Genomic DNA, 25,846 nt, shown 5'->3' with positions numbered 1-25,846 from the left:
GTGAGCCATTTCAAAGATGAAGACAAAACTAAAATCTATATTACTAAAAGTCTGTTCTTGACCGGTTTTGGCGATCTGTGCTGCGATTTCCGAGAGAACGCCGCCACCTACGGCCGTTATTTTTGGCCACCTCGCTCAGAGCCCCCCTCCGCCGCATGTGTATCGAGGATTTTTCCAGTCGATGAAAAATGACAGAGATATTAATGATTTTACAAAATTCCCCATTCTCTCTGCTGCCCCCGCTGGCGGCAGGGGGGATGGATTATAAAACCAGGAAGTGGCGTGCCTCAATTAGTCTGCAAACTGGAGGAAGGCAGAGGGTCACATTTCTCTGAGCTGTGAATAACACTGAACACATGTCCACACAACTGTAAGTACCCTTAATGTGGTTTGAAAATGAAAATATAGTTAAAGTAAAAAAGCACTGCCTGCAAATGGTTGTTTGGGGGGTTTGGGTTGAAATAAAAAGGCATTCTCTCTCCCCCCCCTCCTCCTCCCCTCACCCCCCTCCTCCTCTCCTCACCCCCCTCCTCCTCTCCTCAACCCCCCCTCTCCTCTCACCCCTCCTCCCCTCCTCCCCTCCCCACCATCCCTCCCCTAAACCCCCCTCCCCACACCCCTACCCCCTTCCCTCCACCCCCCTCCCCCTCCCTGCTCCCCACCTCCCCTCACCTCACTCCCCTCTCAGCACACCCCCTCACTCCCCCCTCTCCTCTCTCCCCCCCTCTCCTCTCCTCCTCCTCTCCCCCCTTCTCTTTCTCCCACTCCTCCCCTCCATCCCCTCCCCACCATCCCTCCCCTAAACCCCCCCTCCCCTCCACACACCCCAACCCCTTCCCTCCACGCTCCTCACCTCTCCCCCTCCCCTCACCTCTCCCCTTCCCCTCTCCCCCCCTCTCTCCCCCTCACTCTCACCCTCTCTCTCTCCTCCCCTCCACCCCCACCTTTCCCCTCCCCCACCCTCCCTCTTCTCCTCCTCGCCACCCCCCTCTCCCTCTTGCCCCTCTCTCTGTGTCTCTGCCCCTTCTCTCTCTGCCCTCACTCTCTACCCCCCCCCCTCTCTAGATGTGACTGCGTTGGGGGCTATGTGTCAGTAGATAGGGTGGTTATGGGGTAAAAGGAGCAAATTAATAATATTAATATAATATCAAGGGGGGTAATTAGCACTAGTGCGGGGGGGGGGGGATAGTTAGTGTGTGTGACGCTGCATGCCGCCTCCCCCCCCCCCACAACCGCACGTTGGGGGAACAGGCCCAACGGGTCTGCACTTGGTCTAGTATTAAATGTAAATTAAGAATAAAAGCACATTTTTCATCTCCTGTATTCCCAAGGTGTTGCTGGACTGCCTTCAGTAATATTTGTAATTACAATGCCACTACGACTGATAAAAGACATTTGGAAAGAAACATGTTTTAGCGGCATTCTTGCTTGCATTCTCCTCATCATGAAGGTCATGGATTTGGAGCTGAACCTGATGCAATCTTAGTCTATAGTTATAATACACCTTGATAATTTACACATTTCAGAAAAGCACCAGTAATCAAGAGGATGGACATTGAATACAAGAATTAAAATGCTCCTAAATACGAATACAAATATATTTTCAGGTTCAATACTGCTGTCTATTAAAGATATTCAAATCTCATGCTTTACAGTGCCATTGACTTAAGTTGAATAGTTTGAAATACAACTCTGTTAAAAGACAAATTTCTTCTGATGTAGTGTGAGTTGTACATTTTGACAAATATGTTGAAATCGCTATTGCAAGAGTACAGCCTTTCATTGTATCTGCACGTGCACATGACAATAAACTCAGGGCTGCCAACTCTCACGCTTTGAGCGTGACACTCACGCATTGAGCGTGACACTCACGCATTTCAGCCAATTCTCACGCCCTCACGCTGAAGACAGAATTCTCACGCTGACTTCAGTCCCTGCACAGCAAAGATCCTATAGCAGAGCTATAGGATCTTTGCTGCACAGTTTGTCTCTTTGCGCCACATGACAGCGATCTGCACGGATTGGGGAAGCGCGTCGGTCCCGGGCAGCGGGTGTCAGCGCTTTTGTGTGCTGTCTGCGAGCGCTGCGCTTCCGGCTGCCACGGCAACCTCGCTCCCTCCCTCCCTCCCTCCCTCCCTCCTGCCCTTCAACTCACAAGGCAGCGCCAGCGCCACCAATCCACGCTGCACCGTGCCCGCCAGACTCCCCATTGGGCGGCCGGGGAAAGAGAGGGAGGGGAGAAAGAGAGAGAGAGAAATAAAAAAAGGGAGGGATGGAGGCAAAGAGAGACGGGGAGGAAATGTAGTAAGGGGATGAAGGAAGGGAAGGAGAAAGGGGAGAAAGAAGACGCGTGAGGAAAAAGAGGGAGGGGAGGAAAGAGAGGGAGGGGAGAAAGAGGGAGGGATGGGGGGGGAGGAAAGAGGGAGGAGGGAGGAAGGGGAGGAAAGAGGGAGGGAGGGGGAGGATGGAGGGGAGGAAGGAAAGGTGTGTGTGTCTGTTTCCCTGTGTGTGTCTCCTTGTGTGTGTGTGTGTGTGTGTGTGTGTGTGTGTGTGTGTGTGTGTGTGTGTGTGTGTGTGTATCCCTGTGTGTGTGTGAGTGTGTGTGTGTGTGTGTGTGTGTGTGTGTCTCCCTGTGTGTGTGTGTGTGTGTGTGTGTGTGTGTGTGTGTGTGTGTGTGTGTGTCTTCCTTTGTGTATGTGTCTCCCTGTGCGTCTGTTGTCACATCCTGGCCTTAGACAGGGCTGCCAACTGTCACGCTTTGAGCGTGAGAGTCACGCATTTCAGCCAATTCTCACGTTGATGACAGAATTCTCACGCTGTCTTCACTGCCTGCAGTTTGTCTTTTTGCGCCATATCACAACGATCTGTGCGGTCTGGGGAAGCGCGTTAGTTGGCGGCTGTGAGTGACGTCGCATCTCTTCTCTTCTTTCTTGGTTGGATGTGCAGCCGCCAACAACATGAAGCAGCCGGAGATAAAACTAACCAGGTGAATCGGTTGTAAAACATGGGGAGGACCACAATGAGGCCAAACATCTAGGACAGGGTTCGGCAACCTACGGCACACGGGCTGAATCCGGCCCGTAACCCGAAAAACCACGTTTTTTTCAATTCGTTTTCGCAGGGTCGGAGCAGGCGAGCTGACCGGAGAACTGCAGCCAGTCCCTGGGACGCGAGCTGATCTGGGAATGGCAGCCAGTCCCTGGGCACGCAGAATGCCAACTTGATCATTATGGACAAATTGGGCCAGCCACGTACATGTTGTATAACTCTGACTCTATGAAGATCTGAATGGACTTAGAATGACCATTTAAGCAAAATTGCCCCCACTTTCCCCATTTTAATTCTTGAGATTAATATCCCTTTGCTCTGTTAACAGCGTTAAAGTACTTATGAGGTCGAGTCAGGAAAGGGAACATGTTATTTCTTTTTAGTTTGCTTTAATTTGTTAGTTGATTGTATGTTGAGTGCCATCATTTCTGAAATGGTCTTAAAGTAACTTAACTTATAAAGCAGTAATAAGTGATTTTTGTCCAAACAAGTGGAACTTGCATAAAATGTTTGCATTATTAGCAGGACTGCCAACTCTCATGCATTGAGCGTGAGACGCGCATTTCACAAAATTCTCATGCTCTCACGCTGATCACAAAATTTCTCACGCTCAAATATCTGCGGGTGCTGAAAGTTCAAAATAAAGCAAAAATTGTTTGAGAGGCGAGTAAAAACCATGAGGGGAATATCAGGTGAATGCATAGTCTTTTTCCCAGGATATGTGATTCAAGCACTAGAGGGGATTGGTTTAAAGCAGGGCTATCAAACTACCAGCACCAACCCCCCTCCCCCTTCCTCCCAGAGGCACGGCACACACCTCCCACCCTCACCTCCGGCGGCTCTATGTCCGTCGACCGCTCTGTCCACACCCCATGGAGTTTTAACCCCGGCCCGGAGCCAGGAGCGGAACAGGTGAGTGCCGCCTCCGGAGCCTACTATGGGAGGGGGAACACCCCCTCCCACACCCTCCCCACCTCGGTCGCTACGCTCCCTCGCAATTTCTCACTCTCAACCAATGATAAACTCAACTTGACTGTATCTTGGAATTTGTTCATGGACGTCTAAAATGTGCATTCAAGAATCCATTAAACTATAACAACATTAGAAAGGCTATTGGTCTGCCCTTTCATGAATATATAGATTATTCCAAGCTCGGCTGAACCATGGTTGAAATTGTTTACATATCTGTCATAGGCTCCCTGTCTGCCTGCCATAGGCTCCCTGTCTGCCTGCCTGTTTCAATCTATATTGAAACAGCATTTTGAGGTTTACCTCTGGGGACTTGAAGAGAGCCAGAATCTCATTTAATAAATGTTACAAGATACATTTATTTGTCACATGTACCAATTGGTACAATGAAATGTGTGGTTGCCACACAGCCATACGAATAATAAAGAGCACAGAACACGATAGTTTTTAACACAGACGTCCCCACACAGCGGGATCAAAGTTTCCCACTGTGAGGGAAGGCTCCTAAATTCAGTCATCTTCCTCCGTTGTCCTCCCGTGGTTGGGGGGCTCCCGAACCCCCGATGTCGCCGCTACGGGTGGCCTGATGTTCAGGCCCGCTCGCCGGGGTGATGGAAGTCCGACGTCGGGACTGGAGGACGTCCTCCGTGGCTTGGACATCTGAAACGGCCACCTCCTACCAGAGTCCACGGCTCCCGAAGTCCACAGGCCGCGCCGGGTGGAGATTCAGCGCTGGTGGCCCTCGGCAAAGGGTCCCAGGTCTCCACGATGTTGAAGACAGTGCCGGCCGCTCTGGAAGCTCTACGAACCACAGCTCTGATGTAGATGCAGCAGGCCCAACACTCTGGAGCTTCCACAGCGATCCCAGGTAAGGCATCGCCCGCTCTGCGGTGAATCCAGTGCTGCGCCGCCGTTGCTGGAGCTCTGGTCCGGTCCCCGGCAGGAAACGCCACTCCAATCCAGGTGGTAGGCCGCATCCTCGCCAGGAAGTGACTGGGAAACGGTTTCCCCCTTACCCTACCCCCCTCCCCCACAGAGAAAAGTTAAAGAAACTACAGAAACATACTTTTAAAACTAACTAAAAATATAAAAAACAAACACATTGTAGGCAGTGGCTGCCTTCAGTGCGGCACCCCTAGTGTCCCAATTTGGGGGTATTAAAACAATTCAGATCAACTTAAGAAAATGTAAACACCGTATATCCCGAAAATAAAACTCAACCCAAGGTCAGCAATACAACATCAGCAGAATATTTCCCTCCCTGCAATACATGTACTATTCTCCCTTTAAATAAACCCAATGGTCACCTGGATGGCCATTATTTTAGGGCATGGGCATCATTGAAATAAATTAGTTTTGTCAAACTTAAATTGCCCTTGAGAAGTTGATGGTGAGCCATGATTGGGAACTGGGGCAATCCTGTCAGTGATGATATTCTATGGTGCCTTTAGTTAAGGATTCCAGGATTTGGACTCAGTGAAAATAAAATAATGAGCAGCGATATATTTTCAGTTTCCTTGCCCTTCCTTGTTTAAAATCTGTGAATTTGGATCATGCTGATGGAGTAACCCGGATGAGTAACTTCAATGTAATTTGCAAATCCTACACATGTGCACTACTTGTGTGGGATGGGTGAGGGACAGAGGATAGTGAATACTATTCACAATAGTGCTGCTAGTGGTGTCAGTATTGTTGTTGCAGCACTCGTTCAGGTAGGACAATTCTATCACACTTTTCACCTATGTTTTGCAGATATTGGAACAGCATTGAGAAGCCAGGAGGCAAATTAGGATTTTCAAATTACATTGAAGTTACTCACCTGGGTTATTCCATCAGTACATTCCAAATTTACAGATTTTAAACAAGGAAGGGCAAGGAAACTGAAAATATATCGCTATTCATTGCAGGGTACTCAGCTTTTAAACTATTCTTGCAGCAATAAATATTTATATGGTTATGATGTTAATGCTAGGGAGTGGGCAAATGATAATTGAACTTCAAGGCCGAGTAGTTAAAATGCTCTCTTTGCTGAAAATTATAATTTCCTGGTACTTGAGAATGATGAGTTTACATGCAACTTTATCAACAGATTACTTTTTGGCAATCTACTCACTTGCAAGCTGGACTGCTTCATTTGCTGAGGAGGTCTGAATGGAACTAAACTTTGATCTTATAATAGAAAGGTTATTTGATGATGGCTTAAGATGGTCAGGTCTGGCATACTGCTGAGGAATTCCTGCAACAATGTCCAGAAGACTGACCTTCAATAACCACAAACATCTTCCAAATCAGTGGAGAGTATTCTATGAATTTCAGTTCACTATGACTACCACATTTGTATCAAAGGCAGTCAATTTCAGCTTGCATCTGGATTTATTATTTTCTCAAAAAAGAGTATTGATAGACAGATTTTTAATGAAGGGTGCCTGACTATACTATTGCCGACAACTTCCATCATTTTGCTGATGATCAATTGTTGACTAAAGGCAGCAATACATTGGAACCATCCTGCTTTGTGACCAGGACATATTTGTACAAGTTGTCGGGTGTGCCATCCTTGCAACAGTACTGGTTGAGGCCTCAGTCGTTCAGGATTCTAAACTTCGGGACTACATCTGCTGTTTCCCCCATCAAATGGACACAAAGTTTTGAGTAACTCAACAGGTCAAGCGGCATTTTGGGTCAAGACCCCTTGTTTCCTATCCATGTTTCCTTTTGCGCATTAGTCAGCATTTGCAGTTCTCTGTTTATAGGCTTCCCTCATCCATAGATTTTGCTCTTGATTTCTAGATATTATGCAGGGTGAATCTAATGTGTGCTTATGGGACATCTGGAGGAGCATGAATCATATGCATAACTCTTCTAGCTGAATGCAATTGTGAATGCTTCAACATTGTCTTCTCCAGTCACATAGTAGGCTTTAACAGTGATGCTAATGGAATAGTTCACAAATCCTCTTCTACTTTTGGTTATAAACATGGAGAGTTGGTAAACAGGCTCAGTCGGAAACATGCATTTAGGACTTACACAATCTTGTTATCACATAACCCATTTGTGGCAATGTGCATTTATCTCCCTCAATTTCTGCCCAAACATCCTTAGCTTTCCAGCAAACTTCTTAGGCAAGTTAAAATAAAACACATTACCTCATATATGGGATAGCATGCAAAACAAAGCTTTTCACTGTACCTCAGTACATCAGACAATAAACCTAAACTTAAACCTAAGCTGGGGTAGTAGTCCCAACCTTCCAACCTACCTCCTGTATAGTATGATTTGATTTGACTGGATAGCATTCAAGAAAACTTGTCATTGTTTCTCGGTACACATAATAGTAAACAATACAACAGGGCTCCCTTTTTTTCCCTGTTGCCAGCCGGGCAACCTTGACAGCTTTTTAGGTTGCCAAATGACAGTTTAGGTGGTCATTTAAGATGGTTTGCATGACGCGTGCGATAACGTGCTCGGACGAAGTGTGTAGTTACCAGCCAATGAAGCATTCACATATTATGTTCAAGCAGGAACTGCAGATGCTGGAAAATCAAAGGTAGACAAAAGTGCTGGAGAAACTCAGCAGGTGCAGCAGCATCTATGGAGCGAAGGAAATATGCAACGTGTCAGGCCGAAACCCATCAGTCTGAAGAAGGGTTTTGGCCCGAAACGTTGCCTATTTCCTTCGCTCCATAGATGCTGCCGCATCCGCTGAGTTTCTCCAGCACTTTTGTCTACATTCACATATTATTTCTGCTTCAAATAACTCACAAACTAAACATATTCACCAATCAAGACATGATATATACCACAATGACATGCAGCAAAATTATAATACAATATTTCAACTCTTTTTACACATTGAAATTAATGCAATTTCTATTAGTTCTTTCCACTTCCAAACAAAAATGTGGTTGGATTATTCAGCATATGATCTACCTGTGTCAATAAATCCTGGACCATGGTAACATATATGCTTAACCATGCACACTACAGATTGATGCAAGCATGTTTTCTGTGAAGGACCGAAAATACCATGACATGGCCATAGCATGGGTCGTTATTGCTATTGGCACAGAAACACTCTCGCTCCCCACATAATTTATCCATAACAAAATATACAGGTTGCAAGGAAATTTCTAAAGGCATTTTATGATAATAGCTGTTAACACCGACAGGTTAAACATTACACTATCTAACAAGAGATGGCCAAAGGACATAACTGCAGCAAATGTTCTTTTGGTAATATGTTTAAAGGTGTCAAAACAAATAATAACATTGGGAATGAAAACACATTTGATTGCATTCCGTTATCAAACATAGTCAATGTTTGCTCTGAAGACCATGAAGCACAATAGGGTCAGGGGGTGTGTGAACCAATGCGGGGTGGATAGATGGCGGGGGGGGGGGGTGGGGTTGAGAAGGCAATCGGTGTGGAATGGATGGATTGAGGCAGGTGAATTAGTACGTGTTGGTTGGAGTATCTAAAATTGTGAGGGGAGAGCACGGGGGATGTCAGTGGTGTTGAATGGGGGGGATCAGTATGGGATGGATGGGGGGGGGGGGAATCAGTACAGGATGAATGGGGGGGGATCAGTACAGGATGAATGGGAGGTTCAGTACAGGATGCATGAGGGGATCAATACAGGATGCATGAGGGGATCAGTACAGGATGAATGGGGTCTCAGTAAAAGATGAATGGGGGGTTTGGTGTAGGGTAAATGGAGGGTGGGTCAGTACGGGATGAATGCGAGGATCAGTGCAGTATGAATGGGGGAGAAGAGCAGGATGGATGGAGAGGGGGGTCAGTACAGGATGAATTGGGGGACCAGTGTAGGATGGGTGGGGTGGGGTAGCAGGAGAATCAATGCGAGGTGGGTAGGGTGATGAATAGATTGGGAGGGGGTAGATGGGGAGGGGAGCACAGCGGATTCCAGAGAGAACTGAATAGAGGAGGGAATGGGGATCAGTGCGGGATGGAGAGGAGGGGTCCCAGGATAAGAGGGGTGGAGGAGGGGGCGTACGTGAGAGAGAGAGAGAGAGAGAGAGAGAGAGAGAGAGAGAGAGAGGGGGGGGGGAGGGGGAGAGGAGGTGGGGAGGAAGGAAGGTCAGCGCTACTCGGACAACATCGCCCCGCTGCCTTGACCGTCCCTGTCCAACGCCAAAGTGCCGCCGCCAAAGGGGGAGGCGGTTGGGATCTCCTCGCCACTGCCTCCTCTCCTCCACCAGCCGATAGGAAGGTGCGGGGCCGAGCGGTGCAGCTCAAAGATCCTATAGCTATAGGATCTTTGGTGCAGCTGCTTCAGACGGCGGAAGGAGATCTCCCCCTCCCTCCCTCCTCCCGGCCTCGCCATGCGAGAGGGGTTGTTTTGAAAGCGCCGTTGGCGGATTTGCAAGCAGCGGCCGCTATCAGGCTTTCAAAACACCCCCCTCGCACGCTGAGGCCGGGAGGAGGGAGGGAGGGGGGGAGAGGGAGGCCTCCTTCCGCCGGGCGGGGTGCGGGAGGAGGAGGCGGTGGAGCCGCTATCGCGGCCGCTGCTGCCGCTGTTCGGGGCCCGTCATTCGCTCCGACCCTTAGTCACCATGCACCTAATATCTTTGCCCCGTAAAACAGCCATCGCCAACACGAAACGTCACGTTCCTATTTTCCAGAGATGCTGCCTGACCCGCGGAGTTACTCCAGTTTTTTGTGTCTATCGGTATAAACCAGTATCTGCGTGCCAAGCCGGGCAAAATGAGTCGGCGTTTAGGTTGCCCGGCGGCACTTCAGGTGGTCAATGGCACCCGGGCAACCGCTAATTTCGAGCCCTGTACAATACAAAATGTTACTTAACAAAAATAAATCCACAGATGTTCAAGATGAAGATTTTGTCGGATCAATTGTCAGGCTATGTCATTTTTAGTACCCAGACAGATTTCAAATGGTTTTCATAATAGTTTTCCTAACTAATACAATTTTGTCGATTACAAGGCCATTTCTTAGGGCAGTTAAAATAAAGCACATTACTCAGTTCCTGTGTAATATAGGTCAGACCATAGAATGGCAAATTTCTTCTTTGGAGTGTATTTCTTCTTGAGAGTACATTGTACCAGTTGGGTTTTCATAACCAAAGAAAGTACACAAAGTGCTGGCACATCTCAGATGGTCTGGCAGAATCTCTGAAGAACATGGGTAGTTGACGTTTCTGGTCAGAATACTTCAAACTGATTGTAGTAGTACTGAACTCCTCCACTCAGTCCACCTAAACCAACCTGATCTCCCAGTTGCTAAACACTTTTTAACTCCCCCTCCCATTCCCATACTGACCTTTCTGTCCTGGCCTCCTCCATTGTCAGTGAGGCCCAGCACAAATTGAAGGAACACCTCATATTTCATTTGGGCAGCTAAAGGGCCTGTCCCACTTGGGCGTCATTTGCGCGTCACGCAGGTGGCGCGCGAAGATTTTGCGAATCCCAAAATCCAGGGGCGCCGCACGCGACACCGCATACGCCACCACGCCTCACCACTCGCCATGCGCGTGTAATGCAGCCATGCGCGGGTCGTGACGCGTAAATGATGTTGTGCAAATGACGCGCAAATGACGCCCAAGTCGGACAGGCTCTTTACATCCCAGCAGTATGAACATTGACTTCTCCAATTCAAGTACCCATTGCTTCCCCTCTCTCTCCATCCCTCCCTACATCTCAGTTCTCCAACCAGTCTAAAAGGGCTTTCTCATTGTGCGACCTGAAGCAAGACCTAACAAGATTTAACATCGTGGGAACCTTCTGCGATAGCAGTACGGCATTCGTGGACCACCGAGGACCTCCGTGGTGCTAACGGCAGGTAGTCGTGTGACTTGGTAAGGTCGGGAGAAAATTCAAACATTTTTGAATTTCTCCAAGAGTGTCTTGAGCAGCGTTGCAACATTGTATGGACGCAGATGCCAGTGCGATATCCGTGCGATATCCGTAATGACACTTGCGAATACCGTGGGAACTCCTGCGAACGGTAAACCCGGAAGCTTGACAGAAGGGACATAAGGTGAGTAAAAGAGGTGGTCTCAATATCGCCAATGGACCATGTGTCCATCGAGGACGTCCCACCTAATTGTCATTGTTTGAGAATCTTTTTCACAGTAAGACTTGCAGAGATGCCTCTCAGAAAATCGCAAAGAAAGGGGTCAAAGAAAGTCGGAAAGTTTTTAGCCATGCAGGTAAATGAGGAGGAAACTCAGCAAGAGAGACAGGTGGAGAGGCAAGAGGAGATGCCAGAGATACCACTGCCTGTGGGCTCCTTGGAGCAGGGAGAGGGTGATCAGGGATGTATTTGAGATTGCCTCCCCAGTAGCTGTTGCCTCCACAATATTCTCAGCAGACGAGAACATAAAGGTTAGATGGCAGAAGGTAAAGCCATATAACTTCAACAGGGAACAAGAGGGTGAACTGGTGGAGTGGTACCAATTCAATGAGATTCTCTATGACAAATCCAGAGAGGATTATAGAAATAGGGAGAGAAAGCGCAACCTGCTGGAGACGAAGGCTGCTGAGTATCCCCGGTGCTCATGTGAGTAACTATAACAATATATTAGTTTATGTACAGGAGAACAATTTAATGTTATCCATGATTTTAAAACATACAATGCTACAGATGTAAAAGTGCTGTTTTTGCAGTCACCTTTAATTTATCTTATAAGTCTGTCTGTTCCCTGCAGCTGCAATGTAAAAGTAGTGGCAGACAGCTTTTACACCCTCTTCGTTTGAAGTGGGAATCATGTCTCTTTTAGAGCCATAAAATAAATTATGCGAATTCTACGAACGGAGGATATTTATATAGCGTGTGAAAAAAAAGTGACATCATTTGTGCCACGTGATTAACTACACTACAGTCCACGATGTTCATTCACGATTAACGGGAAAGATCGGGAGACGGACAAGTCAGTCGCACAAATGACAGAATTGCCGAGTACCGTGGGAACTCTTTATCGTGGGAACACTTTATCGTGCGGAACTCGTGCTGGACCACGACCACTTCACTCGGGTGACATCTTGCTTCAGGTCGCACCGTGAGAACTCGCCATAACTATCCCCGGTTACATTTTATCTGTTTGCTTTGTTGTTACCTTCTCCTAGCTAACAATAATCTATTGTATACTTTCATTGAACTCCATTCCCCTTTTCTCATTTTCACACCTTACACTTCCTTATCTTTGTATCTCCCTCTCCCTTGACAGTCTGAAGAAGGGTCTCGACCCGAAACTGCACACATTCCTTCTCTCCAGAGAAGCTGCCTGTCCCGCTGAGTTACTCCACGATTTTGTGTCCAAGCTGGAAGACAGGTGGGCGCAGGACAAAGCCTGGCAAGTGATAGGTGGATAGCCGTTACGGGTTTTCATAACAATTCACTTCACTGAACTCCTCACACTTGCCTCATCCCTCTCCTCACGTCTGCTGCTACTTGGTGACTTAAATATTCACATGGACTCCCCCACCTGCAAGCTCGCATCTGAATTCGCCTTTTTACTGGACAACTTCTCTCTCTCTCAGCACGTCACCTTTCCCACCCATGACAAAGGTCACATCCTTGATCTGGTCTGCTCCATAAATCAACCGGTACTCGACCTCCATCCTTGCCTCTTCCCCCTCTCTGATCATAAGCTTATACGGTTCACCATCCCTTCTCCGACACCTCGCCCCCGCTTCCTCCGAGAAATCACCTTCCGGAATCTAAAATCCATTGATCCCCTCCATCTCTCTGACCTGCTCTCCACCACTCTCCCACTGGACTCAACCCCCATCTCACCTGATGATCTCACAAACCATCTCAACTCCACCTTGTCTACCTCCCTCAACACTCTGGCCCCCCTCAAAACAAGAACCGTAACTTTCAACACATCCTCACCCTGGTACACACCTGCACTTCGTAAACTGAAACAGACTGGTCGCCAACTCGAACGACTTATAAAGAAATCATCTCTCACAGTCCACCTTGAAGCTTACAAACTCCACCTCACTGACTACAAAGATGCCCTCATTGCTGCAAAATCTGCCTACCTCTCCTCCATATTCACCGATCCCTGCCTAAACCACAGAACCCTCTTCTCCACAGTGGGCAACCTCCTCAAGCCTCGAGCCAACACTCTCCCTACCTCTACTCCGGCTCTCTGCAACTCATTCCTCCACTTTTTCGCTGATAAAATCAGCACCATCTATCAATCTTTATCCCCTGTACCCGACTCCCCAGCATCTACTCCACCACCTACCACGGCCCCTCCTTTCAACATCTCCACTGACCTCCTTACCCCTCCTCCACACTGCTTCCTCTCCCAGTTTGACCTGGTCACCCCTATTGAAATCTCCAAACTCATCAGCTCTTCCAAACCCACCACCTGCTCCCTCGACCCTCTCCCCACTCCCCTGTTGAAGTCCTGCCTCCCCGTACTCTGCCCCTACCTCACTAATCTCTTCAACTCCTCATTGTCCCAAGGAATTGTCCCCTCCGCTTTCAAAACTGCTGCCGTTACACCAATCCTAAAGAAACCTGGTCTTGATCCCTCCTCTCTCATTAACTACCGCCCAATCTCAAACCTCCCCTTCCTTTCAAAAACCCTGGAGCGTATCGTTGCGTCGCAACTTCATTCCCACCTCCTTGCGTATAACCTACTTGAACCCCTCCAATCTGGCTTTCGCCCCCTCCATAGCACAGAAACTGCTCTCCTCAAAGTCCTCAACGACCTCCTCACCTCTGCTGACACTGGTTCCCTCAACATCCTCATCCTCCTCGACCTGAGCGCAGCCTTCGATACAGTGAACCATAACATCCTGCTCACCAGACTCAAGGACCTCGGCATTGAAGGCTCTGCACTCAGCTGGCTCCGTTCCTACCTTTCCAACAGATCCCACTTCATCTCTCTCCACAACCACACCTCTGCTACAGCCGCAGTCACTCAAGGCGTTCCCCAAGGCTCCGTACTCGGCCCCCTCCTCTTCATCATCTACATCCTCCCCCTTGGTCAGATACTCCGCCACTTCAATCTGGACTTCCACTGTTACGCTGATGACACCCAGATTTACCTTGGCACCAAATCTCCCCACAACCCCCCCCTCTCCCATATCAACTCCTGTTTGTCAGCTATAAAAACCTGGATGCAACATAATTTCCTCAAACTCAACAGCGATAAGACAGAATTCCTCCTCATAGGCTCCAAAGCCACACTCAGCAAAATCAATAACCCCACTCTCACCATCGACGGCACCACTGTCTCCCCATCTCCCCAGGCCCGCAACCTTGCGTGATCTTTGATTCCACCCTCTCCCTTGAGCCTCACATCCGCCATGTCATTAAAACCTCCTTCTTTCATCTCCGCAACATCGCCAAACTCAGACCCTCTCTCACTCCGCCTGCTGCTGAAAGACTCATCCATGCCTTCATCTCCTCCCGACTGGACTATTGCAACTCACTTCTCCTTGGCATCAGCTCCACCTACATCAACCGACTCCAACTGGTCCAGAACGCAGCCGCCCGACTCATCACCCACACCAAATCCTGGCATCACATCACTCCAGTCCTCAAAAAACTTCACTGGCTTACCATCTCCCACCGGATCACCTACAAAATCCTGGTCCTCACCTACAAAGCCCTCCACCATCTGGCCCCCACATATCTCATTGACCTCCTCTCCCCCTACCAACCCTCACGGTCCCTCAGATCCACATCAGCCGGTCTCCTCTCCATCCACAAGTCCAACCTCCGCAGTTTTGGGGACAGAGCCTTCTCCAGGGCAGCTCCCAGGCTCTGGAACTCCCTCCCCCAACTGATCCGCAATTCCGTGTCCCTCCCCATCTTCCAGTCCCGCCTCAAGACCCATCTCTTCACCTCTGCCTATCCTTAGCCCCACGTCCCCGTCCCTTTTCATCTGTGCATTAATTGCCTCATGCTGTGTTTTGTATTGAATTCTGTCTTTACTTTGTGTACTAGTCATGTCTCTACTATTTATTTCATTCCCCTTACATGTTTTTCCTATACATGCTCAATTTTTGTAAGGTGTCCTTGAGACTCTTGAAAGGCGCCCATAAATAAAATGTATTATTATTATTAATTCATTAATTTTCATGACAACTATTAACCATACTAGGCTTCTAGAAAATTAAACTATCTGGAATTTCAACTTACATTTTGCTGTGTTGGGATTTGAACTTGCACCTTCACATAATTGTTCCTAGACTCTTAGTTACTGATATGATTTTGATACCAGCGATTAAGTTCAGTTGTGGGCTGCAAGTATTGAACAGCTTCATTATGAAACTTGCACTGTCAACTGCAACAAATACCATGCATTACAAAATATAGTCCTGTTCCTATGGTCAAGTAAAGAACTATACTGTATAATTTGTGTACTTGGTGGGTGTCAAGAACAAAAAGCAAAATCATGAAGCATGTGGCTCAACACAAGAGACAGCTTTCGTAAGTAAATAGAGATGTGAAATATTCCCATTTCTCCGCTCTGCAGCGATCACCATTTCAATTATCCACAGGTTTTCACAGTAAAAACAATTCTTGATAACTAGGGAGCAAAAATAATGCACTAATAACATTTTGTTTAATATTCACAGGAAATTTCAGAAGTGATATCAATCACAACTTTGTCATATTTGAAAAGCAGAAGTGATAGAACAACTTTGGTCCTCCAAATGATTATGGGCTAATTAATCTATCCAATTCAGTAATTTTGAGGAGTAGGAGGTCACGCAATTTAACTGTCAACAATTTTTGTAGAAACTACACCCTCCCCCCCCGAATTATGTAAATATTTTAAAATAATTTGTTTTTGAAAGCTTCTGCATATCTATCTATCTATTATATAAAAGTCTGTGCCTGTCGCCTGCCGTCCGGCCGGCTGCCTTTCTGCCTTTTGATTCGTATCCATCGTGTGATGTCACAATGCCCAATGCTCGCAGATGTCCAATCACAATGCCCAATGCTCGCAGATGTCCAATCGGAATGGATCCATTTACATGTACGGCTTCCGGCTGAATTTCTTCCTTTGATTCACTGCAACTCCGAAACCAGACGCAGAATCGCCGACATCTTTTCCATTTCGGTAGAGATTTCACTTTTCTTTCTAAGTATCCGCTCCTCATTACATTTCGTCGTGTTTAAGTACACGTTTTTAATCAAATCCTTCCCCCCCCCCCCCCCCCAATATTTCAAAAATAAACTGGCTTCTCACCCATAGAATCAGCACCAGCCCCAGCCCCTGGTGAACGTTCCATTGTGTGATGTCACAATGCCCAATGCTCAAATACATTGATGCCATAGAGGGAGTACAGAGAAGGTTCACCAGACTGATTCCTGGAATGTCAGGATTTTCATATGAAGAAAGACTGGATGAACTCGCCTTGTACTCGCTAGATTTTAGAAGATTGAGGGGGTATCTTATAGAAACATATAAAATTCTTAAGGGGTTGGACAGGCTAGATGCAGGAAGATTGTTCCGGATGTTGGGGAAGACCATAACAAGGGGTCACAGTTTAAGGATAAGGGGGAAATCCTTTAGTACTGAGATGAGGAAAACATTTTTCACACAGAGAGTGGTGAATCTCTGGAATTCTCTGCCACAGAAGGTATTTGAGGTCAGTTCATTGGCTATATTTAAGAGGGAGTTAGATGTGGCCCTTGTGGCTAAAGGGATCAGGGGGTAAGGAGAGAAGGCAGGTACAGGATACTGAGTTGGATGATCAGCCATGATCATATTGAATGGTGGTGCAGGCTAGAAGGGCCGAATGGCCTACTCCTGCACTTAATTTCTATGTTTCAATGTTCCCCTCTCGTCACCCCTCTCCCTCTCCCACCCATCCCTCTCTCCCCCACCCCCCTTCCCTCTCTACCCCACCCCCTTCCCTCTCTCCCCCGCCCCCTTCCCCTACCCCTCTGTCCCTCTTCCACCAGTCCCTCTACCCCTCCCTCCCCACTCTTCCACTTCTCTCCCCTTACCCCACCCCTCTCCCACCCTCACCCCTCTCTCTTCCCCTCCCTGTCCCACCCCTTCCCCTCTGTCCCTCTACCACCACTCCCCCGTCCCTCTTCCACCACTCCCGCTACCCCTCCCTTCCTGACCACTCTTCCACTTCTCTCCCCTTCTCTCCCCCCCTCTCCCTCTCCTCACCCCTCTTCCATCCCTCTCTCCCCCACCCCTTCCCTCTCTCCCCGCCCCCTTCCCCTCTGTCCCTCTTCCACCACTCCCCCTACCCCTCCCTCTCCCACTTCTCTTCCCTTACCCCCCCCCTCCCCCTCCCCCCTCCCTTCCCCTCTCTCCCCCACCCCTTCCCCTCTGTCCCTCTTCCACCACTCCCCCTGTCCCTCTTCCACCACTCCTGCTACCCCTCTCCCCCTCCCCTCTCTTCCACTTCTCTCTCCCCCCACCCCTCTTCCCCTCCAATCCCACTCTCCCCCTCCCTCCACACTCTTCCCCCTCTCCCTCCTCATTCCCTTACCGTGCATAATCTCTGTCTTTAAGATGCTGGAAAATTGAAGGTAGACATAAAAAAAGCTGGATAAACTCAGCGGGTGCGGCAGCATCTATGGAGCGAATTGAATGGTCAACGTTTTTGGCCGAAACCCGGAAGAAGGGTTTCGGCCAAAAACGTTGCCCTTTTCCTTCGGTCCATAGATGCTGCTGCACCCGCTGAGTTTATCCAGCTTTTTTGTTGTTGTACCAGCCTCTCTCTCTCTCTGCCCTTTTCTCTTCTCTCGACTCATGCACGCCCGCTCCAACCCCTCCCCCCCCTTCACCTCTCCCCCATCCTCTTCTCCCCCCCTCCCCCTCTCCCTCTCCACCCTCCTCCTCCCCTTCCTCACAAAATATTTTTTGTGGGGGCGGGTCCTCAGTGTGTGTGACTGTTTGTGGAGGCGGCCACGCGCTCTCCATTCAAGAAGACGCTCATCTGTTTGTGGAGGCGCGTGCTTAGTATGTGACCAAAGATCTTATAGCGGAGCTCTCCGCTACAAGATCTTTGTGTGTGACGACACACGCTCCCCCCCCCCCCCCCCCCCCCCTTTGGTGCAGGAGGCGCGCGCAGCATCTGAACGCTCAGCGAATATTCGAATTCTTCACTAACCGTCATTCTGACTTTGCTTGTGAAGTGAAAAGTCCTGAATTGCATTTGTCTGATGCAGGAAGATTGTTCCCGATGTTGGGGAAGTCCTGGACAAGCGGGTCACAGTTTAAGGATAAAGGGGAAATCCTTTAGTACTGAGATGAGGAAAACATTTTTCACACAGATAGTGGTGAGTCTCTGGAACTCTCTGCCACAGAAGGTAGTTGAGGCCAGTTCATTGGCTGTATTTAAGAGGGAGTTAGATGTGGCCCTTGTGGCTAAAGGGATCAGGGGGTATGGAGAGAAGGCAGGTACAGGATACTGAGTTGGATGATCAGCCATGATCATATTGAATGGTGGTGCAGGCTCGAAGGGCCGAATGGCCTACTCCTGCACTTAATTTCTATGCTTCTATGTTTCCCTCTCTTCACCCCTCTCCCTCTCCCACCCATCCCACTCTCCCCCACCCCCCTTCCCTCTCTACCACCACCCCCTTCCCCCTACCCCTCTGTCCCTCTTTCACCACTCCCCCTACCCCTCCCTCCCCACTCTTCCACTTCTATCCCCTTACCCCACGCCTCTCCCACCCCCACCCCTCTCTTCCCCTCCCTTCCCCTCTCCCCCACCCCTTCCCCTACCCCTCTGTCCCTCTTCCACCACTCCCCCGTCTCTCTTCCTCCACTCCCGCTACCCCTCTACCCCTCCCCCCCTCCCCTCTCTACCACTTCTCTCTCCCCCCACCCCTCTCCCCCTCCAATTCCACTCTCCCCCTCCCTCCACACTCTTCCCCCTCTCCCTCCTCATTCCATTACCGTGCACAGTCTCTGTCTTTAAGAAGGAACTACAGATGCTGGAAAATCAAAGGCAGACATAAAAAAAGCTGGATAAACTCAGCGGGTGCGGCAGCATCTATGGAGCGAATTGAATGGTCAACGTTTTTGGCCGAAACTCGGAAGAAGGGTTTCGGCCAAAAACGTTGTCCTTTTCCTTCGGTCCATAGATGCTGCTGCACCCGCTGAGTTTATCCAGCTTTTTTGTTGTTGTACCAGCCTCTCTCTCTCTCTCTGCCCTTTTCTCTTCTCTCGACTCATGCACGCCCGCTCCAACCCCTCCCCCCCTTCACCTCTCTCCCCCATCCTCTTCTTCCCCTTACCCGACGCCTCTCCCTCCCCCACCCCTCTCTTCTGCTCCCTTCCCCTCTCCCCCACCCCTTCCCCTCTGTCCCTCTTCCAACCACTCTCCCGTCCCTCTTCTCCCTACCCCTCTACCCCTCCCTCCCTCCCACTCTTCACTTCTCTCCCACTCTCTCCTCCCCCTCTCCTCACCCCTCTCCCATCCCTCTCTCTCCCACCCCCCTCCCTCTCTCCCCCCCCCCCCCTTCCCTCTCTACCCCACCCCCTTCCCTCTCTCCCCCCACCCCCTTCCCCCTATCCTCTGTCCCTCTTCCATCACTCCCGCTACCCCTCTCCTCCTCCCTCCCCACTCTTCCACTTCTCTCCCCCTTCCCCTCCACTCTCCCTCCCCACTCTTCCCCCTCTCTCCCCCCACCCCCCTCCCCATCCCTCCCTCCTCCCCTCCCTCCCCATCCCCCCTCCCCCACATCTCTCTCCCCATCTCTCACCCCCTACCCTGCTCTCCTTTCCCTCCCAAATCTATCCCGTTTCCTCCTCCTCCTCCTCCCTCCCCTCTTCTCACCCCCCCCGCAAATGCCGTTGGGGAAACAGACCCAACGGGTCTGCACTTGGTCTAGTAATATATAAAACACAAGACTTTGATAATACACTCATTTAACAATCGTCTCTATCCAACATGTTGTAACAAGAAAATGCACCTTCATGTGTTAACTAATCAAACTCGGACTGTGCCCTTTGTTTTTTTAATGTTCCACTCTTTCAATCAATTGGCAGAAACAGATCACAAATATTTCCTCTGTTGGGAGAACTAGTTCAATTTAAGAATGCAATTAAATAACATTATTGATTAATTTAATCAAACTTGAAATTATCAGCTTATTGGTTCTGTAGCAACATAGGGAGAATTATCCATGTAATTCTGCAATATGCTCATATTTTTCCCTTGTTATTTTCTATCAATTTATCATGCTTCATCACACGAGTGCGGAATTTGGTACTATTAAGTACCTCAATATCATCATTAAGTGGATTTTCACAAAGATAATTATGCAAAATAATAACTAAAGCACAAAATAAGGCTAAAGTAATAATAATCAATTTGTTTCTCTGGAGAAATGACCAAGTTATTTATTTGATATTTGTGTTATTCTTCTGAAGCATAGATATATAGGTGTTGCATCCCAGAATGCATGAGCAGGCAAAAACTGTATATTATAACAGCAGTCTTCCTCTTTTCCATAACATAAAAAAATTTTAAACAATGGAAAATATTATATTCTGCACGTTTAAAGGGTAGTACAATAAAAAATTTATGAAACACTTCAATCAGTATGATCACAGATTACTTTATTGCAATGTTACAGGTGTCAAATTGCTAAATATTCACTATTGAAAACTAATAAACAGGTGCAGGATCCCAATTTTGTGTAACAAAATTGCATTCTAATAACCCAAAGCAAATGACATAATTTTCCCCAAAGTGCTTGCTACACATTTCACATGCGTGATTAATCTGAGATTGTGCCCACCTAACATGGCCTCAATTACTACGGGTATACATAACATTGTTCTCTAATAATCCTATAAGAATTTGCAAAGTTTGTTTCTTACAGGTTGTGCTCCTGATCCATCATTCTACCAAAATGTTCAAAAGACAATTGTTCAGTTCAAACTGTTCTTTAAAAACTTTTTCAAATAATGATCGAGGTGATGAAAATAATACGTTTTGCAACCAATTTCAAACTCTATTCTGGCAGTCCCTGCAATCAAAGGCGCTGCCAACCTCTTCCAAAAATCAATATACAAACAAAAGAAAGGAACCCAGACAGAGGAATAGAAGAAAAATAACTTCTGAAAAATTGTCAGAAAAGATCAGTGCTTTGAAGCACTGAAAAGCTACAAATTGACAGAAGAACATCTTACACAAAGTATACTAGATATTAGTCCTCCAAGAAATCAGCTCGCCAATACCAAGATCCTTTTGGGTACCATTGCCAACATTATACAACATCTAGAATATACAACCTCAAAAGTAGTCAGTTAGATCCATTAAGCACTGGGAGTTCAGTAAGTATTTTACAGATTAGCAACACCCACTACCTGTATGAGTATGAGTCACATCAGCTCAGCTAAGTTAAATAACAAATTTCAATGTTTCATGATTGCAGTGCACCTTTTATTGGAATCAATTCTAGACAACATTGACCCTACAAATCCTGTGTTAGACATGTTACCAGAAAAGTGTAGCATGTATCTTTTTTTAATGCCACAGATGAATCCTTCAAAACACCAAAAACATGAGAAAATCAGAATGAATGCAGGTCATCGGGCCCCTTTAGTCTAATCCACCGTTCAATATAGTCATGGATGATCTGCTCTGGATTCAACGCATCCATCTGTGCCAGTTCCACATTGTTCTCAATGTTTCAAAAATTACATCTAATTATTCTTCAAATATCTTCATCAATTTAGTCTCCCCAACCCTCCAGGGTAGAATACCAGAATTTCATCACCATATGAGAAAAATGTCCATTGTCATCAGATTTAAACCACCAACCTTTTAGCTTGTAATTACATCCCCTTGTTTGAGACTTGCATGCCAGTGAAAACATCTCAATGCCTACCCTGCCTTGATTATTAAGGATGTTCTTTCAATGATACCTCTCCTTCTAAACACCAGAGAATGTAATGTTTTTAAACATTTACGATAGTAATGATAATATTGACAGAAATCTATTCAAAAATTAAATTCACTTTTTCGTAAAATAATATACAAAATATCATAAAATGCTAAATAAATGTTTTGGCAGTTATTTCTTGACCCTCAAATTTGTGCCAGAAATGATTTCCCAACAAGCATATAACTATTATAGCAACCAGATCAAGTAATAACGAATGAATGCTAGGCAGAACTACCACGACTAATAGAATGATTCACAAACATTTCAACAAAAGGGCAGAGAGAAGGAATCAGAGAAAACATTTCAATGAGAAGAAAAGCAAACATTTGGACAAGTACAGTCCCTTTAAATGTGAACAATTAAATCCCTATCCTTGCCTATAGAACACTTGACAGCCAAGTGCAGTATCCTCTCCTGCACCTCTAGACAAAAACCATTTGAGGTCGCTCTGCATCACCTTTTAAAAAACATGTTTTGTACTTGAAAGTTTCCTGAATTCACTCAACTATGTACAGTAGTTTCAAATAATGAATACAAAAGAAAATACATCTTATTTACATGACCAGTGCACCTTTTATCCGCGTTTATACTATTTCACTATAAATAACGAGTAGCAACTAAATGTTACTACAAACCGTTTGAGTAAATAAATAAATGAAGCTTAAATAAATCGTCGTCGGACTTTCTTACTGTCAGGTCAGGTCCGATGGCTCCAACGTTTGACAGAAATTAAACTTATTGAATGTCAAACCCACCGCAGATCATATTTATACAACTAAATGCTTATACTGTCGATAAGGTTTCCCGTAACAATAAAAAAAAACTTAAACCTACTGGAGAAATGTATTAATTTAAATTTGAAGCACAATCGCGTGTGGACTTCCTGAAATTCGCTCACCAACCTCTTCAAACCTCGTCTGTTTAAGCGCAATGTATATTTCTGTGATATCCCCCCTGTTCTCACTCCTTTTCTCTGTCTCTCACGCACAATCCACCCTGAGATTTCTCTTCCTCAAACACTTCTTGTATTTTATTTGGGCAGTTTCTCAAAATGGCGGAGTCTATATTCATGAAAAGGCCTAAAAGGAGACACGTTGCATTCAAACGTGAATTTGTGGCATATTTCCCCCCCCCCCCCACACACAAGAAAAAAGAAACAGAAAGAGAGATGAGAGAGCAGACTATGAGTCGACCAGAAACATCGTGTCGAGCGGCAGCTCGCTGCCATTCCTCTGCAACCCTCGCACTTTGCTCGGAGCCACAAAATGGTCTGTGTCACTGAAGAGTTCAATGTTTGGAATAATCTCAATAATACTCAACTCCAAAATAGCATCACTCGTTATTTACCAGCAAAAAGTCAGACAATCTCTTTCCACGTCCATTTGCATTGTTTTCCCCCCTCTATCCTGTTTTTTTCTACCATTAATCATTTATTTCTGACTGCTGGGGAGGGGGTTTACTTTGCTGCTCTCGCAGGCAGGCAGATACACACAGACAAGAGAGAGAGAGTCCCGGCCACTCGCTTCTCTGCAACTACTTTATTTAAGTTACAGCAAATGCAATTAGGATAAACGTCGGGAAAGAAGAAAGCAGAGGGTGTTAGGTGGAGTAGAGTTAAATACCAGTTCAGGTGAAGGAAACGCACAGAAAGAACCATTCATTGTCAGAAACCTGTGGTCCCAATTTATTTTTTTTAAATTAGAAATTGCACCGTTTCTTACCCAAATTCTGTCACGAGTAGCAGACAAATTTCCAGGTCGAGAATGCGCAGGCGCGCAGGACAGCTGCTAGCAAGGAACTGCAGAGAAAAAAAAACTAGACACTCAGCCACCTTCTGTGAGCTTTCTTCTAAACGTCTGCCTTTCAGTCGTTCATTTCTCATTTGCATATTATTGCTGTATTATTTCCACTCTAAACTTTATCCGCCTAATAAGTGGTTGTAATTTATAGGAGCATATTACCAGATCTAATCTGGACTACGTTTATATAATGTCTTTTGGAAGGAAGGAACTTGCGTTTAATATTGAATTATTTCAAAACAATGATGTCTCAGACGCATATTTCTTGTGTGTTGGGCTAAGTTGCTTTTGGTGGAAAGACTGATTTCTTTTCGGGGTCGATTCTACTGTTCGTCATTCCACGTGTTAAACGATTTGTTTTTAAATGTTTTTGCGAACATAATTACTATTGTTAGGGCAGAAGTGAGTGGGTAAATGAAAACTAAACACCCATTTAGCAATACAACCTTTCCTCAGTATACGAAGAGGCAATTCCGAAAATGGTTTCTTGAGCAAAATTCCATAAATGGTAAAGGCTAAGTGAAATAAATTATGAACAATTTGCTTCATATATTTCTGTGGGCGGAGAGTTGCAAGCTATTCCTTAAACAAAGGAAATAGATTTGTAAATCAAAGACATATACTCAAAATTGTACTATGGTAAATATTCATAAATTAAATGTTCAATAATTGAAAATTACCTGTAATGATATTAGTGAAAATCAAAACATGTTGCCTGATTTTTGCTGAAATCAGCAAAAATCTGCAGGCATTAGATAGAAACGGTGTCCATTTTTCACACTTTGTAATTTGTAATTTTTCAAACGAATACATGTTTTTTAAAATAATAAATCACAAAAAGAAGTTTTAAAGTTTCTCATTAATGAAGAAAATATATTTCACCGTGGATCCCGTCCAAGATGATAGACTGCTTGGCAAGTTTTTGAGAAGCAATCTATTGATTACAGCAGTCCATCCTTCGTGTTGTTCCCTGAGGACAAGTCTCAACTCAAGTTTTGAATTTGAGATTCCTCAGCCATTTGCTGTGGAACAGCAGTTAAAGTGATTTCGCTTTTTTTTAAACTCCTCAGAGTATGTTCTACAACCAAACCTATGCTTATAGCAGCAAGTCCACTACACCTATCAGGTGCAAGCCCAGCATTAAATGCCCAACCAGTATGCAGAACTTGTACTCCGGTCACCTCTTGTCTGGCTTTCCAAGCTTGGCAGTACAAAGTTCTCCTGACTCTCTGGAACTATGGTAATTTTCTGGCCTAAGAATGAGACTATCTTGCTGGACGCCAACTCAACCTTGAGAGACAATGGGGTCATACAATTACCCCTTGTATTATATTATTATTTACATAGAGTCATATAAAAATAAAACCAGCAACTAGTGGGCATGTTGTATCATTTATCCTTTATCTGTGCAATGGAGAGCTTGAATATATTCATGTATAGTCTTTTCCTTGACTAGATGGCATGCTAAAAAAAGCTTTTTTTTTGTACCTCAGTACACGTGACAATAATAAACTAAACTAAGAATAGGGGAATATGAAGTGAGGTGGCTAACAGAGGAATAAGATCCCCAGTAATAATTAAATACATTAAGGTTATGCATGCATGTGTATAATATATGTCTATCTAAAGTGGTCCCCCAAGAGTAGTGAAATTCAAATTCTTGCCCACAATCCCAAGAAACAAAAATACCGAATAAAATGAATATTCACTTAAACGTGTGTGAATGAACAAAGTAGAACAAGAACAAATTATTTCCAGCCAATTTCCATCCACCAAGCAGAGCTGGTGCTTACCCTCATCAACTTCTCCTTTGACTTCTCCCACATCCTCCAAATCTAAGGTATAGCTATGGGCACGTGCATGGGCCCTAGCTATGCCTGCCTCTTTGTAGGGTACGTCGAGCAATCCCTGTTCCAGACGTACACTGGCCCTATCCCCGAACTCTACTTCTTCTACATTGACGACTGCATTGATGCTACCTCCTGCACCCATGCAGAAGTCACTGACTTCATCAACTTCACCATTAATTTCCATCCTGCACTCAAATTCACTTGGACCATCTCTGACATCTCCCTACCGTTTCTAGATCTCATCGTTTCCATCACAGGAAACAGATTATTGACCGACATCTACTACTAACTCCCAGAGC

The 25,846-nt window shown here is 46.3% G+C and overlaps 1 protein-coding gene across 4 annotated transcripts in view; it reads right to left on the bottom strand.

Annotated features, from left to right (window-relative positions):
- The window catches only part of l3mbtl3 (L3MBTL histone methyl-lysine binding protein 3), a 120,280-nt gene extending 96,546 nt beyond the window's left edge, over positions 1-23,734 (bottom strand). For 2 of the 4 annotated variants that reach the window (XM_033021250.1, XM_033021252.1), the window contains exon 1: positions 23,620-23,733. The gene's annotated coding sequence lies outside the window, so the exon portion shown is untranslated. Of the gene's footprint in view, positions 1-22,732; positions 23,000-23,619 lie in introns of those variants that run through there. The other 2 variants (XM_033021254.1, XM_033021251.1) reach the window with 2 other exon arrangements.
- Positions 23,735-25,846: the final 2,112 nt, after the last annotated feature.

This window comes from Amblyraja radiata, chromosome 5, assembly GCF_010909765.2.
Source record: "Amblyraja radiata isolate CabotCenter1 chromosome 5, sAmbRad1.1.pri, whole genome shotgun sequence".
In the NCBI taxonomy this organism is placed as follows: domain Eukaryota; kingdom Metazoa; phylum Chordata; class Chondrichthyes; order Rajiformes; family Rajidae; genus Amblyraja; species Amblyraja radiata.
The sequence above is the reverse complement of the archived record's forward strand: the minus strand, read 5'-3'. Positions and strand labels throughout refer to the sequence as shown.